We start from the raw sequence: 17,841 nt of genomic DNA, 5'->3' as shown, positions 1-17,841 counted from the left end.
CGCCTCAGCGAGCGGCGCCCCGGGGGCTCTGCCCCCGCGCAGGGCCCCTCGGGCCGCGGCGGCCCCGCTGCTCCCCCGTGGTGCCGGCTGACCCCCGCCCGCCGCCCTTTCGCCTTGCTGACAGCTGTCCCGACCGCTGGGCGCGGGCGGCTCGCTGTAGACCCCTCCCGCCGGCAAAAACAAGGGGATACTGGAGACACTGAGACGTTAACGCCGCTCTGGGAGGCTCCTCTCTCCTTCTTAATACGGCGGCTGGGACAAGGAAGCAGACTGGCCCCCGAAAGCAGTAGTAAACTAAGAAATTCGTTCGTTTAAAAGGAATACGGTGCAAGAGCTTTCTAGATTGTTCTCTGCTCCCACAATGGTTAGGAAATAATTAGCTTACAAAAGGAAAACAGGGCCCTCAAGGTGTTTGCATCATTTCAGGAGGGAGAGCTTTCAGAAAACCACCAAATTTTGCAAGAATTGCCATGAAGTCGGAAGAGGTAGCAATAGTGCTGTCATGGAGACAAGGCTTGGCATCGCCCACTTTTCCATTTACCTCCCCCCCCCCCCGGGAGTCGCCAGTCCGAGTGAGTGATCATAATAATTAATAGCGTTTATACATATTCAGAGTGCTTTACAAACAATACCTAATCTCATTAACTTGTGAATTGACTTGTTGTTTTTATCCTATCCTAGAATTAAGATGGTTATTGCTTCTTTCACATCCTGGAAAGATGGAATCAGTAATTTGTTCATATACAGGCTAATCTATTGCTGCCATCCGGTATATGGCCACCTGCTATGCGTACTTCCTTACTTCTAATAGAGCTGCAGACTGCCGAGAATATAGATACCAGGATCCAAGACACCTGAGCAGTCCAGATTAAATGAGCAGGCTGAAAAGATAGCACTGACATGGTATCGAGCTCATTCAGTTTGAACTGGCGTGAATGAAAGGAAAATGAAGTGCCAAACGCCACCCCTCTGCAAAGTTTTCAGCTGGTAGGTCAGTGACAAGGTCTGAGTGGAAAGAAGGTTTCATCGCGTGTGGAACCACAACAACACTTAGCATAGGAGTAAGAAAGGATTACAGGCAGACAGGAAGTAAAGACAGCTCAGAAGGGGGAAGCAAAGGTAAATTTTCTGTAAATTACTCTTTTTCACTGAAACAGGAGGAAATTAATTTATCTCACAAAACAAATTTCTTAGAATTAATTATTTAAGTGGTGGATAGAGGGGGATGGGTGACACAGATTTTGAAAGACATCTTACAAGTCTCTCGTGAAATGCTTCCAAAAAAGTATGTAGTGGGTTGTGAGAAAGAAGTAATGCTGTGGACCATAAACAGAGATGGAACAGGAGAAAGAATGGTCAGTCCTAATGATGGTGAAAAGCCATTAGGAAGGTGTCTTAAGACTCTGTGCTAGGACATGTATTGTTAATACACTTACAAATAGTCTAGAAAAGGACAGAGCAGAAGGAGACATGGCAATATTTGTAGAGGGCACAACATTAGCCACATTAGTGGGGCAGATTGTGAAGATATTCAAAGTGACCTAACTGACTGGGAGGGCAGTACAGTGACAAATTCAATATTGATAAATAATCATCAATAAAACATAGTATATACTGAAGGAAAGAAAGAAATCTGGTTATATATTGTGTATATATATATGTTATGTATAAATATACAAAATATATATTATTTTTTATCAAAAAGTATTTTAAAGAATTTGGGGGGGAGGAGAAGTGATAAGAGAAAAAATATATTTTTTTATTCAAGAAAAATTAGACTGTGGAACTGCAATATGTGGCTCCTTTTAAGTGTTGAAATGCTACAGTTTCATGCTGGAGCCTCATGTTGAATTGTTTTTCCCCTGTGATTCCTAAATCTTTTCCAAGACAGCATTTTCCAATATTCAGTTGCCCATTCTGTACACATGACTGACATTCCTTATTATTTTATAGGTATAGTTTTCCCCATTACATTAAACACTCCATTTAAAATTCATTATTAGTAGAAAATTCCAGCTGTGCTGTTAAATATTCAAATGACAGGAAGCATCAAAAAGAGAGGAAATGACTAGATGAAAATATGTGGCAATATAGTTGATTGTGATGAAGAAAGCTTCTGTCAAAAGTAACAGGAAACCACTGTCATTTGTGACTGGCAGACTGTTAGGGTATGTGTACAGATGGCCAAACCTGAACAAATATCATTACACAAATTATTTCAAAATTTTACTCCCCCCGGGACATCACATTTGCCATCACCACATTCATTTATGAGAACAAATTTAGAAATTGTATTTGCCTATCTATCCATCCTGCAGATAGGTACTCTTCTGAATAATTATTTATTACAGAATCTCAGAAGTTAGTTTTCAGACATACTTATCTCAAATTACATCAACAATGATTGTTTGTATGTCCTATTGCCCAACTCTGTTTCTCTGCAGAAGTGTAAATGGTTTCCTTCTAAATAGAACCTCCTTTTCCTTCTAAATAGAACCTCCTCGATCTATATAGAAAATACTTATTTCTTTTTGAGACTTACAGCTTACATCTTCAACATCTGTCAACCATATGAGATTATGGAAATTTATCATTTTATTTCTAATTTCACAGATTAAAAACATTTCTCCATTAGGCAATGTAAAATGTGTATGTTTCAGAGTATGTCTGCACTGGCAGATATAATGAAATGTTGTTGAGACGGCAACCAAAGCACTTACTATTGTAATTTAAATCTAAGTCTATAAAAATGCCAGCAGATTACACTCACTGTTTATTATACTTTCATTAAGAGAATATAGTGTAAGCATTTTAGAATAAAAAATTTATAAATTACTTTAATGGAATCTGCTTTGTTTGTATAGATCACAGTACAAATTGTTATAAAATTCTAAGGCAAAAAAGAAATAGTATTTGATTATGATAGATCATATCATGCTGCGTACAAAGCTCTGGTATTAAAACTATACATTAATATAAAATCAAATTAATTTAGTTGCGTTTCAGCCAAGCTTCCTGAGTACTGCAGAAAAGATAATCTTTAATTTTGTTTTAGTAAGTAATGATTTGAAAGAGCATAGTTTCATTTTGGCACCTAGTTAGCACTTCATTAATTACTAATTACTTGGCACTAAGTAAAGTTCTTCTAACATTGCCTGAATCTAGAAACAGTTATTATCATAAAAAGTCATTAGTTAAAATCAGTTTTATATGAGATGTCCCAAAAAGATAGTTGCTAAAGTATATAGTTCCCTAAGAGTGAGAATAGAGTAGAAAATATTTTACTTACATAAAAGCTATTCTAAATGCTATTCTTTTCTATTCTTATTCTTTGAATAAGTCATTCCATGAGTCTATCTGCACATAATTCACACAGTACTTTAGGAAGATAGATGCTAAAGAAATGTAAAGTACTGCTAAACTATTTTTCACTTTATGAGAATAAAGACTGCATAATATATTGTTTCCAACTGTGTAATCATAACTCAAAACTGTATCGCTATGCTAAAGCACAGTTATTGTACATGCCACCTTAATTTTGTTATTTTCTAATTTTGGACCGCTTACCTATACAAGTCTGACTTTCTAATGCAGTGCTTTATATTGTACATACTAGTATCTGGGTTCTAGTAAGGTAGATAGTCCCTGACATTTATTCCTACATATTCCTACTTTTTTGGTCTGTGTTTCTCTCTCATGTCCTTGACTTTGTTATAGATAAAATAGGAGTCAGAACCGGATAAATGTAACATTACTATAACTATTATCATCTTCCTCTTTCCTTTTGGAGGATGTTTATGCCTGATACATACGAGAGACATACTGACTTCTACCCTTTATTAAGGAGGATGAACTTCCTGCTTCAATCATAACAAAATGCAATTTTCAGTCAGTTCAGTTAAACTTGAAACTAATCATAAAAAATATTCTAATGGATAAAAATGTCAGTACTATAGGCATCTGGTACAAATAGACACTAGACACCCTGTGTTTTTAGAGTTTACAGTTAGAAGAAGAAAGCGTTACAAAGGAAGCTGTACTGAAGAGTGGAAGTATAGTTCACAGCTGCTGTAATTCAATGTGTTCAACTGATGTGCTAATATTTACTCCTAAAAGTAATGTGATTAATAATAGAACACCTCCTTAGGAATGCCTGTCTACTTGTTTCTCAATTCCAGCAGTAATATAGGGATGAGTTGGAATTATAGTTAAATAGTAGCAGTCTGAACTGGTTCTGTTTTTTTCTTAAATTTTTAAGATCACAACTTTTTAAGAGTGCATTAAAGCAGCAGCCTCTAATTTCACCCAAATACATATACTACACACACACACACGGACTTCCTCTTCACATCTCCAAAGCATTGTTTTCCCAAGACAAACAAAGGCTTTTCCACATGTCTTGGTAGTGAAGGAAGCTGCACACAGATAACATTATTTCCTCACTGTCTGTCACGCAACTTACAGGTTTTTCCGCAGGAGGAGAATACAGTTCTTTACTATATTGCCTTCCTTCGGCCCAGAGCCGCAGAGGTATGAAGGTCAGTAACTTCCGTTGTGTTAGGATCCTAAGAGGAACCATTTGCAATGGGGACAATGCTGGTAGTATCAGGGAGGGAGCTAGAAGCAAAAAACTGATGGGCAACACAGAGGCTGAATACAGATATTCTTCTTTTTCTGTTCTCCCAGTGCCCATGTATATCACAGGAGACAGTACATCATTAGAGACAGAACTAGCAGACTGCTTAATAGTAAGCAAATCCCCTCACAATTTTTTAATATTGTATAAATATCTATCTACACATATTTTCCATAAAGAATGAAGATGCTAGGATCCCTAAATGATTTATACAGAATATGGAAGTAGGACAAACATAATGATTTACAACAGGTTTTAATGACCATCTGAAGAGGAAAGATCCCAAATATGGACAACAGCAACTGCTAATTGTAACTGGTAATATTTCATCTATGTAAACAGTCTAATGATCATGTCTGCCACAAGACTTCAAGAGATTTATCTTCCAAACTCCCTAATATGGATACATCTGTCCCCTGCTTAAATCCTATGTTCTTGCCATCTGCTCCAACACACTTTTTCAACCTCAAGCAGTGATTAAACAGCTATTTGGAGAAGAAAAAAAAGTCTCCTCTTTCAATTTTTGGCCAAAATGTTTAATAACCGAAAAAGTTAAAAAACAAAACCACACTSCTCTTGGATCTCCATTGTTTCTGTGATATGAAATGTCATTAGTGAGATACTCCACTGAAGTTTCCAGATAATGTTTGGATTTGACCATACAGTAGGGTATATTGCACCCACAGATTCGACGTAGTTTCATTACAGAATGCAATAAATTAGGAGCTGATTAAGTTAATATCATTTAGTTACTCAGCCAAATTGGCATTAAGAGCTAACTTTATACTAGTAAATCACAAAGCATTCTGCCTTAAAAAGAGGGGAACTTCCTAGACTTCTTGAGTTGCACCATGGGAAGCTTAGCCAGTTATACTCCTTTGAGATGTGCTGTATACTTATCTCTTCATGTTCAGGACGGGGGGAAGGGGAAGGACAGAGCCATAGTGCTCTCTTTTCTGTGTGAGGAGAACCAAAGCAGAGAATTTGGTAGATCCGGTGCTCCTGCTTTCTGGGGCAGGACTGCAGCCTGCCTGGTCCTTATGTGGGCCACATAAATTAGGAAAGCTCCTTATTCTGGATCCATCATTCACTGCAGTCACACAATGGTCAATAACACTCCATCTCTTAGTGCTTATTAAGAGCGTTGAAATCCTTGGAAGGTATTAGAGATGTGCTGAGCATTTTGTTACTTGTTGTGGTAGAGGCACAATGCAATGATAATACTGTCATTAAAAAGAAACATATTAAAGAATTTCTCTTGTCCCTTCTCAATGAGTTTCCTCAAAATCATTTCTTTTTTAGATTCTTCCTCCTGCACAGAAGAAATCAAGGATTTCACCTCATCATGATTCCCCAGAGCTCCACAGAAGGTAACTGGACTCAATACCCGTGCTTCTTTGCCTTTACTCTTTTGGCTGGCTTACTATGCTTCTACTATCACCTGCAATTATAATTGTTACTGCTTACAAGGATATGTGAAACAATGTGGTGACTTTCAGGAATAATGCAGAACAAAGCAATCTACAGTGTCTTGTATATCTGCAGCTAATAATCCTTGTCTGAAAATATYAGAATATTATGTTTGCTGGTATAAATAGGTGCAGCTCCACTGGAAGGCCTTGCCATTCATTACTGAAGAGCTTTGCTATATAGGATGCAGATGGTCTGCTTGTTCAAATTTAAATTTAATAAATACCATCATTTAAATTACTGGACGCAAATAGATAAAATAGATTGTTTTATAGCTAGTGTTTTCAGAATCATTTATTCAACAGTTCTTGTAGGTATTACTGAAATAAGCAGAGGAGCAAGACATTATCTTTTGTAGTCTATATACTAGCAGATAAGACCTATAGAGCAAGATAATCTCTTTGATATCATGCTCCTGCATGTAAAGCTGCTTGTCAGGAGCTGGAGTTAGACAGCATAGGTACTCTCATGTTATGCACCATACATGCTTACAAGAAAATTAGGAAGCCAGATTATAATGTACTTTCAGATATTCATTTGCAGATGAACAAAAGAGGTAGACATAAAGTCTCAGATACTCCCTACTTTCCTGTATATCTTGAGCATTATCAGGATGAAAGAGTTCCGTTTTAGAGACAGGACATCTAGGAAGTGCTGAATGTTAGGACTCATAGCAAATACCATTCAAGATTGTTTGTGTTTAAAGAAAAAAGAAAAGACAACATAACCTTTAGAAGAACATGCGTGTATCAGAAGGTATCAACATCCTCTACTAGAACTATCTGAGAAAACCATCTTTGAAATTAACCCAACTTTCTAGATCCAAATTTTATCTTAAGCCATAAAACAATTTTCACATCAATATAAATATTATGGGGAATGTAGAGACTTCTGAAATTTTCACTTTAAACAGAAAAGATCATTGTGCCACTTTCACAGCCCTATAATATGCCTACTGAAAATCACTTTAGCATTCATCAGAATACCTTCTATTAAACGAGAAAAGAAAAAACAATAAACATATTTTTTAAGTAAATAAGAAGTCCCTCTGTATGAAAACAAGGCCTATTTCATTGGAAGAATCATCTGACATGGAGCAGTTGTACTGGAAGGTCTAGTGTTTAAAAATGTGTCTCAGCTGGAGACAGCTGTTGAACTTTTGAAATAGAAGAGATTTTTCCTGTATACTCTGGAAAGGCTTCAAAGTACACGCAGCAAGCAAATTCCACAAATACAATGGGGCTATTTCGGCTGGTGTTCACCTAAACTTTTACTCGACTGATTCATTCTGGGGCCAAAACAGACATCTGTAAACTAATTTTCATTTGCATTTGATCCTTTCCCACTGACGTGCTTGGGAAGTTGTCATTTAAAGAGTGAAATCTGAGTCTTAAAAATCTAAACTAGATATACACTAAAAATGTCAGAGAGTGAAACCTCCATTTCCATAGAATTTTGTTTGATCTTTCCAAAGAGAAGCCACGTATCATAAGGACAAGGAACCCCATCCTTGAAGCTATTTTATAAAACAGCTTCTGACTGTTAGGATGAAATTTCTGGTTAGTACTTTCTACAAATAAGTACTGATTAGTTCTATAAAGATAAAAGCATTAGAAGTAAATATTTAACACTGTTAAAATCTAAAAGTTTGTCACTGTGTGGTGTCCTCCCTGGCTGCTGCTATATGCCACACGCTATCAGCAAAAACACATGTCTGAGACTCAGAGGAATATTAAACCTCAAAAAATTATATATCTGTTACAAATTAATTTTTGAGAATTGTATGAAAAAATACTTTGTCAAAGATTATTGTAATGTAATGTAGAATTCAAGTATTTTATTCTATATGACAGATTATTATGTTGCTTTCATCACCGTGCTATCTGAACACTTCTCAGCACATTAAGAACTACAAATAAAATTTGACAGATTTATTCTCTTGTTCTCTCCCTGGAAGAGAAGTGCGAATTGTTTTACTAGATTGTTTTGTTACACTTTGTCTTTTAGCTGTACCTGCAGATATTTTTAGTTTTCACTACAGAAGATAAAATTGAAGTACATTTTGAACTTGGTTGAGAAATTAGTGAGTTTCACAGTGGTCTTTAATTCTTACAGGAACTGGCCTCCTCTGTCTCTTGCATAGATGATGTTCACCTCTATAGCAGAAAGCTCTATTGTGTCTAATGAGCTGGGTTATTTTTGTTTCCAGAACCGAGACTCTTATTTAGAAATACTGGACTTAGATCACTGAGTAACCTGAGCTAAGGACTGATGCTCTGAACATGACATAACATTATGCAGAAAGGGAATGCAGAGAATAGGAGAAAGTTTGATGTGCTCCTGATAGCTCACATCATTGCCCATGCTGCATCATTTTTTATTAGCTGACTTTCTTAAGAGCCACTATTCATTACCCTTCTCTCAGCCTGAGTCAAAACCTATTTAAACTGGAAGTAAGACAAACTTAGAAAATTCTTAAATTTCAGAAAATATCTACAAATAAAAATAACTACAGGCAAAGACAGGACTTGCAGATTTACTGTCTTTTTTTCAAAAAAGAAAATATATATGATAGTGTCCAAATCTCCCTTTCAGGGAGAAGGCTGCCAGATTTGAATGTGTGTTGTACTTGGCATTCCCAAGTAGTCATACACATATGATTAGTAATTCATGAACATGAATTCAGCTATAGCATTCGGAGATAGCTCGCACTTATACCAATTAGCCAATGGGGCTAGAAACAGCTGGGTAAAGGGATGAGGTTTGGGACTGTTCTGGGTGGCTGCAGGAGGCAGATCAAGGCATGATATTGAGGACGAAAAGAGGTGGCAGAGGACAGCACAAGAACATAAGACAGGGATACTATTTTGGTGAGTGTGTTGATATGAAGTCAGATGAGAATGACGAGGAAGCAATGAGAGATGCCTTCTCCTGGGTGTAAACCACTACAGTTGCTTGCACCAGGACAATCATGACTTTTACATAATAGCTAAGCAAAGTGAATTTGCTGAACCCCTAAATCTTCTAAATCAACAGTGGCTCAGATGAGTTTTGTGGAGATAAGAGAAACATGATGATATGGAGATTTTTTTGTTCTGGATTTTAGAAGATGGATTTAAAATCAAGCATGTAATAGACCTCAAATATGGGTATATTCCCATAAAAATGGAATAGGATACCAGCACTATATAACTAAACAAAGTATATGGAAAACACAGTGAATACCATAGTATTTTCAACAATATATCCTCAGCTTAAATGCTGTTTTGCACTTTGGCTTCTGGCTTTAAAAATGTATCAAAAACAGAATCAGGAAAAGGAACCTAGAAGAACAACAGGAACAAGGCCGTAGGAGAAGACGCTAAAACAATATAAACTACATCTAGCAAATTTAACTGCTTTCATCTACAGATGAGAATTAGAGATAAATATCCTATCTGCATTTTCATCATCATCCAGTGAAATCAGTCAGCCAGTACACTACAGGGTATATGAACATATAGAAAATGACAGTTTCTACTCCAAAGATCAAAAAGAGCGCAATGTTTTCAATAGCATACAATATTACAGACCTCCTCTAGCAGCACAGTGGGCTAGTTGTGAGAAGAGGGGGTGCCTCGGCTTCAGGCAGAATTTACTCCCCAGCCTTTCACTCTGCCACAATCCCCGAGTCAGGCCCGTGTTCTCCCAGCTCCAGCTTTGCTCTGCTCTCTGCAGGCAAGCATGTGAGCACAGCTCCCGGCCCAATCTCTGCTTCTGTGGCAGCTTCCCAACTTGATTCAGGCTCAGAGCAGCAGTTGGGTAGAGACTTCTGTCTTACCCCTTGGGGAGAGAGAGGCCAGGCAGTATGAGTCCTAAAGAAAACCTCCGTACAGGCAGGGAGGTATAGCTGGACCTAGGAAGCAAATGAAACACATGAGAAAGAAAAACCTTTGAAAGAAAGAGACAGTGAAAGTTTGCATTAACACCCTCCTCCCCGCAGATGCATTTTAATTTAATATATACACTTTGTCTCTGGAACTCTATGCTTTAGAGCAAATAGTTCAGCAAATGAAACAAATGGCTTAGAAGATGTTTTTAAAGGATTAGACATGTACATGAATAACAATGACATGCTGGCACGGAGAACAACTGCAAACATTAGTGTTGGTGATGCTTCACAGACTAATCACTTCCTGGAGACATTTCTCTCCTTTATATATTTTGCATAGATTTCAGGTACGTGATGCCTTCTGCTGAAGCATTAAATGTAGGCTACTGTTGGAGACAGGGGAGATACTCTAGACTAACAGTGCTTGGTTCTATTCTTTGTTTTTAATTACCAATTATTTATAATACACTTTTTAAAAGTCATACTGTACCAATTCTGTTTTGAGGCAGCATATGTAAGGGAGAGCAAGCATGTGCATCTGTGAGATTTAAGCCAATGTGTATTTGGAAAATGAAGTGTATGTCCTTTCACCTCAGAAATGGTTTCGTGCACTCATTCTTGCCTAGATTATTCTTAAATGCATTTAAGAAAGAAAAAGATCTGTTTCTCCCTTGTATCTTCTAATCTCATTTGAGCTAAATGCTTATAGTTGGATTCACGCAGGTGGGAAACATCTTTCAAGACTCTTCCATTTCAAATTAATGATGTTTCCTCTGTTGGTTTCTTTCTGTTCTGTTAGATAACTTGAGACACATATTTAAACTAATCACTGCACAATGAGCCATGAGAAGAGGCAGCAGGTTGGATGGGTGCTTATAAGGCAGGAGGCTTGAAGTATACTGACAAGATATTACCCAGTTTACAGCTCTTATCTGTTCAAAGCAGCAGAACAGAATGAGGGCAATTAGACTTACTAACTGGTCTACTGACCCGTAAGAGTAAAGGGAATAAAAACACCAGGGTGTGATAAAACAGGCAACACTGCAGAACAATAACAGAACATGCATAATAGCCCAAGAAAAGCCCTTAGGAAAAAAATTAACTTTCTACTTGATTTTGTTAGGAAAAACATAAATGGAGACCACCACCAACAGCTATGCAGAATAGAGCTAGCATTTCAGGAAAATACACAGGGCCAGATCTTGCCTCCTACATCTGCACATACCGTCTGTTCTTCAGGCCCATGGAAATAAGCCAGGAAAAATTAATCGTCAGAGGACTGTATTATCTCTTCTGCATAGTTCCTATGTGGTGTCTCAGAGAAAGACCATGCAGCTAGGGCAGTGGCAGGAAAACCTGCCTGCCAGGGGAAAGCTGTCCTTGATTCCTACTCCATATCCCTGAGAATATGCCACATTTAGGTGGGACATCTCTTTCTTTTCAACCTGAGATGATCTGAAGAATTCTGCCACGGAGATTTCCTTCCATGATGAAAAGGAAGGGTTGATTTGGGTGTCAGGGTTTTTACATACCGTGTAAGTTCGAGGCAGAAACGTGAATGCTGATACAATAGCAACTGCGGCAGCACTGATGGGCCACCATTAGAAGGTTAGGCCATCAAGTCTGCTATTGCTTTAGGCATTTGCTAGAAGAGGATTTAATCTCAGAAAAGGGGACCAGGGACATTATAAGTCCTGGCTTCCTCCCACACAGCCCACTCCCTCGCCTACCACTTACCCCTCCCCTACCTTTCATTTCAGTAGTTTCCAAGTACCCAAGGAGGAGAGATGATGTCTGAAGAGTGGATAATCCCCTGGTTTTACATATTACGAACATAAAGTTATGATCCAGCCTGCTGATTTATAAAGGAAATATCAAACAGACAACCTTCTTTTCAGTTTCCCATTAAGTAATGCATATTTTTCTCTTTCCGGTCTAGTGGAAAATCCCACAAAGTACGAAAAATATCCTGGAGTTTGCACTGATGAATTACTTAAATTGCCTCTCCAGTAGGGGTCTGCAAGACATATGGAAGGGTCATAGCCTTCATATTCCCGGACCCTAGGATTCCCTGGGGAATTCTGCATCACTTCTATTAAGTGTCATTGGAGTCATCTCCCCTCCTCCATCATTTCCTGCTCCCTTTTCTGCCTCCTTACCACTCTTGCAGCAGTGCTCACGAAGAAATTCTTTTGCCATTAGCCCCCTCCCGTATGACTGTGCACTAATCCATGCTCCCACACACATTCATGCAAAGAGGGGAGAAACTATAGATGTAGAAGAAATGCTTCACTGAGCAGCACTGTCTGCTATCCAGATTATATCTGGCAATTAAAAGGTGCAAAAGAATCATGCTAAACAGTAGTACTGCTTCTCTCCCCATTTCTTGCAATGTCTGCAGAGCTCTCAAATATCCTGAATTTACAAAAAAAGATTTTTTGGAGTGTCTCAGGATTGGGAGACAGCTTATAATCACCTCTCCTCTCTGTTAGCAATCTCAAGGTATTTTCCACAGGATTTTTTATTATTATTTTTGCTCCTCTGTCTATTCTGTTTGGTCAAAAGAAGACTCAACCCTGGAATTTACTAAAGAGCGAGGGGCGTTAGGAAAACAATTCACTGAAATCGAACCAGATTTGGGAGACTAACTTTTGAAAAAACTCTAGTCCCGTCTATTTACACTGAAGCTTTCTTTACATCCCGAGAAGCCTGTCAAGAAACATACCATTTGTCAGGTGCTCGCAAGCGCGGGCTGTCAGCTCACTGCCTAGCAACTCACTCACACTGTGCAGGGATATCCTGGCATGACACACACTGTCACGTCTCGTTGTCTAATACTCGCCTTGATGCTGTCTCACTTGCTAACACGATGTTACATCAGGTCCCTCGCCTGGGAGATACTGAGCTGGCCCTCTGTGTTGCCTGACCCAATGAGCTCACCTAAGGACACCAAYAGGAAAAGCAATATTATGGTTTATCTAAATACCAGATTTACTATACTACAGAAGTCACAATGTGTTTACACAGGATTTTATGGGAAGTAGAAACTCAGCATCGGTGTAGCATGAACATCAGACTCATTGAAATGTCAGCAGGTATTTTGATATATTATTTCCCCAAACCAGTTAGCAATGCCCTGTGAAAGAAAGCTGTAAGCTCTAAGCTAGGAAAAAAACCCAAGCACATAAATAAAAGTCTTTTGCTTTACCCAGACAAAGCAGCTCAGTAAAATGTGATTTAGTGATTAAATGAGCTGAATAATGTTCAGAGTTAAGAGCTGCTATGTAGGAAATCTGAGGTTCTAGCCCCCATCAGTTACAGCAATACACGTAGAGGATTTGGAGCCTCAAATGACAGTCGTGTGCTACTGATTGTCATCCTGCAGGTCATGACTTCCCCCTCAAAGAGCATTCTGTGTCCTCCAAAACTTCTGTTGTAATATAGGGAAATGGGAAGAACAAAACTGAGAATCACAATCCTGTATTATTAAAAACCTTTAAGAACAAATAAAAAAACCTTGAACTGAACTCACTAAATAACAGCCCAGATCTCAGAGGTCACAAGAATGCTGATTTTTGCAGTCCTTTGTTTTCAACACAGCTGTGCTAAATACTTGTATTCTGGGAATACAAAGCACTAAGTAAGGTTTGTGACTGTGACCAACGGCAAATGCTTTTCTACTAAGGTTCTGAACCACAGGCTTTAATTTGATATCGAAGAGATGACTTAAGCAAGAAGCATCTAAGTAAAATAAAGGTTTTCCCTCTACTGCCTCTTTCACTAGACATAACAGTTGAGAAACGTACTCTAAACCTGTGGATTCTATGTTCGTATATAACTTGACCTTGTCTCAGTGCATGTACATTTTGAATTGGCTGCACATTCCTGTACAACTGTATGGGGAACAGACAAAAATAGAGTCTTTTGAAAATGCAAGTCTTAATGCAGAAGTCAGTGTACCAAGGGGCTTTACTACATTCAATCAATGGAAGCAGAATCTCCAACTAAATGAGTCTGATGGAAAAAGCATCACCGAGGGTTAAAAGTGATAAATTACCATGGAAGTAGAGTAGTCCTGCCTCACAGGGGGTGCGTGTTTAGAGCAGAAGAGCCTAGCAATCCCTGAAATCTCTCTACTGTTCACCTCAATCACAAACGCAGTGGTAAAGTTTATCATGCTGTTATGGCCAAGAAGAGACAACACCTAGCTCCACATGCATACTAGACAACTGAACAAAAAGGGGCAAACTGGTTAAGTTAATCCCCACAAAGTTCTGCGCAGGACCCTTAGACCTGATCAGTAATTTTACATCCCTAACAAACTAAGGCTCCTCCAAAAGAATACATGAAATCTTTCTCAGTGAGCCTTAGTCATACTTCTGCTAGTCTGCGTGTCTGGGATAGTATCGGTAGTGATCAGGGGAATAAACTGTTTCTGACCAAATGAATAAACCCTGTGCAGTCAGAGCAGAAGACTGCCCAAAGTAAGTTCCCCCATTGTAGCTAACATGCTATATATATACTGCAGTGGGACATGGAAAGCTAGATGATTTTTTAGGAAGCCAAAATCTAAGGAGTCTTAATTAGAAGGGGTCCTCTCCGCCATTAATCCTTTTGGAATTACCCAAATATATGCATAAATTCTTATTTATTTCCTTAGTAAGCTCTCTTAAATACAATTACTCTACTGAATGTCATGTAAACAAATAGATTTTCCATGGAAAAATTGTATTATTGATAATTACAACTTTTGTATTAATCGGACAGCAAGGTAAAACAAATTAGTCAGTGAAGGTGGTTTAATCTAATTCATTTCATTTAAGGTTGTAACAAGGTAGGTTTGTGCACTTGGCTAGTTATCATGTCTCAGCTGAGGATATGGTAATAATTAAAAAAATGCTAACATGACCCTTGTGAGTATAACTCTGTAAATCAATACCCTAATTCTGTTAGAAATAGAAAGACTACAGAAATATCTTCTGATCAAAAAATAAAGCCAGATTATATACAAATTTTCATTTTTAAACAAAGAAGAATCTTGCTGTAACGCTATTTTTAGTCAGCATGACCCTTCATTTGCCTCAGGAAGGTTTCAGGAAGAACCAAAACACTGTCAGAACTGCACACCTTACAGCATTTGGTGTATTTGGCACATTAGCAGCTCTATAAACTCTACCCTCTGCATCACTTTCCTGAAGCTGCCTTATCTCAGAGCACATTGAAAGCATCTGTACAGATGTAGGTAATTGTTACAGTAAGTGTGATTCTTAAGCTTAGCTTTGGCTAGAAAATGCATTAAATATAGTAGAACATTTTTTAAATCTTTGGAGTCTGTCACATTTGATACTTCAGTTACTTCCTTGCATCACTGCATCTCTTTCACAATACATAAGTACGTGCATATAAATGACACTTGTATGGTATGTATTGTAGTGCTAGTGGAAGACATATATGAACACGCACACAGACACCCCCTTCCCCTTGCATTTCACACTCTGTAAGTAATCACCAGCGTGTTAATCAGCTTTATTCTCGACTAGGGATGGGGTGGTGCACATAAGGGAACTAGACCTACTTGGAACACTCAAATAAAGGCTGAAGAATTGCCCATGAAAATGTATAATTGCTTGCCAGAAAATAAATGCAGAAAGTACTTGGACTCTAAACAACAAAACTGTCTCACAGATCATTCATCACTATGCTGACTCAATAAGCTATGCAATTCCATAAAAGTTGATAGTTTTTGAGCATGTTAGATAAAGGGGCCATCTGAACTGGTATGTCTAAAATTTGACCTAGCAACTGCATTTCTTTGGGCAGCCTGTCCCTTCAGTCTCCCTCTCTACTGTATTCATAGGAGCAGGCTAGGCATTGAGAAATAATTTTCCTCCTCAAAACACTTGGGCATCTCTGTGCCTTGCTGCTAAGCAAAAACAGAGCATAGCAAAGTCCAACGGCAGCTTGGTGTGCTTCTCTAGACACTCCAGGCATATCATGCTGGACATGCCATGGTGCCCAACCTACACCCAGAAAGGGAAGGTAGGCCTGTCTGCAGTTATTTGATTCCTTAGGTACCAGACAGCAAATTGGACCCAAGGAGCAAACTGAAGTTTTAGCTGCAGTAGCACCCAAGGGATCTGCAGAATGCAGCAGTGCTCCAGCCATGCCCTCCTCACTGCCTGCTCTTTCCTATATCGGAGGAGAAATGAGGGTAATTTCCAGCTGACTGCGTGGCTGTACCCTTTCTAGAGCTCTCCTGACACCTGAGAAAACCTTGGACAGCCAGTTTTAGAACTGTTTGGTGTTGTCCTACAATGCCAGAAGGTCTCAGGGCAGGGTTACACCTGCTGAGCTCTCATTCCCACATCTCTTCTTTCTATGCTGCTAGCCTGGCTGTAGTGGAAATGCAAAACATCTGCACATGCTGACAAAGAATCAAGGCTAGGATATCTGTTGTGGTCTGCACAGCAATGTGCCCAACCCTCCTCATGACTGGCATAGGAATGACAGCCCAGGCCTGCACTCAAATGTGCTAGTGTTTAAGAGATCAAACAAAGCTTTCCTCAGCCCAGGCTAGGGTGTAAACACCATGCTTTGGAGGCAAGTCTGACCTCAGATGCATGCCCAAACCTGTGCTTGACTGAGTTTAAACTCAGCTACGTGACTTCAGCAAGGCCAGGATGTGGCCATTAAAACTACAAAAAAAAAAGAAGATAAAAATATCTGGCAACCTCTGGCTTCCTATTTTAATGTTACCAAAAAGAARGAGGCAGTATGTGTCACTGACAGCTTTTGTAGCTTTTGTTTTGTGAAGCTGTAACATTTTCCAAGATTTCCACAAAATGGTATCATGAAAGAAGAATGTGAGTATCCACAAGTCATGCAACAGTAAGGACCCATACTCCTTGTGGTTTTACCTAGTAAACTCACATTAAAAATCTTGTTCCTGTCCTACTCCAATTGCTAGTATGGCCCACAGTTCAAGTCCTATAAGGAATTTCCTACTGTTTTTTTTTTCTTCAATCTCTGAGTCTTCATATAGGTTACTATGCTTCATCTAGCTCAGGTTTCTAGGAGAACTTTCTCTGGCTGTTCTCAATGCTAATCAGTCACAGGAACCACACYGTCAAAAATGCCAAATACCTTCCTCAGTCAGCCGCTAGCTGAAGGAGACGTTCTGGCAGGCTGAAGGAGAGACAGAAAGATCCTGCTGGGCTGGGATGTGGTGTTTCCACTCAGATAGTCCTGACCTCTTAAAGATTTCCCAAGATCCGTTCAGTTCTTGAAGAATCTGCACAACTGGGATTACATCTGTTTCATTTAGAGGAAAGGTTACAGAGTGGATTTCATCCTATGTGGGTCACTCTTGTGAGTTTTCCAGTTTGGATTAACCCAGATTTCAATGACTGCTTGCTTATCATAGAGAAAAGTAACCACACTACATGAATAATAATAATAAAAAGTTCCTTTATCTAATTTCTCCTGCATTTCTAAATCTAAATAAAAACTTAACAGAGTTCAGATTCAAATAGCTGGAATCTATAATAAAGACAGAAAAACAGTGAAGCAGCTCTAAACCTGATCCAGAAGCAGTCTTCCCTGGAGCTTTGTCCATGACCACTTGGCTCAAAATCATGACAGGTGTTGGGGCTGATGGATTCTGACAGTGGATAATCTCTAACTCTTAGAAGCMCAGGGATTTCTTAATTGCATAAGTCTTATCTGAAAAATAAATGAAATGTTTTAAACAAAAACTAGATGAACCAAAAGTATGAAGACAGAAATACAGAATCATAACATGGCAAGATTAGGCCTTCAGGTGATCTTAAAGCTATATAGTAACACAAGGATTTTAACTTGACTG

The 17,841-nt window shown here is 38.7% G+C and overlaps 1 long non-coding RNA gene across 2 annotated transcripts in view; it reads left to right on the top strand.

Annotated features, from left to right (window-relative positions):
• The first annotated feature begins 69 nt into the window (after positions 1 to 69).
• LOC112975085 overlaps positions 70 to 17,841 on the top strand; it is a 41,859-nt gene continuing 24,087 nt past the window's right edge. For both annotated transcript variants that reach the window (XR_003256481.1, XR_003256480.1), the window contains exons 1-2: positions 70 to 572; positions 5,939 to 6,006. This is a non-coding gene — a long non-coding RNA (uncharacterized LOC112975085). The remainder of the gene's footprint in view (positions 573 to 5,938; positions 6,007 to 17,841) is intronic.

This window comes from Apteryx rowi, unplaced genomic scaffold (assembly GCF_003343035.1).
Source record: "Apteryx rowi isolate R43461 unplaced genomic scaffold, aptRow1 scaffold_65, whole genome shotgun sequence".
Taxonomy (NCBI): Eukaryota; Metazoa; Chordata; class Aves; order Apterygiformes; family Apterygidae; genus Apteryx; species Apteryx rowi.
The sequence above is the reverse complement of the archived record's forward strand: the minus strand, read 5'-3'. Positions and strand labels throughout refer to the sequence as shown.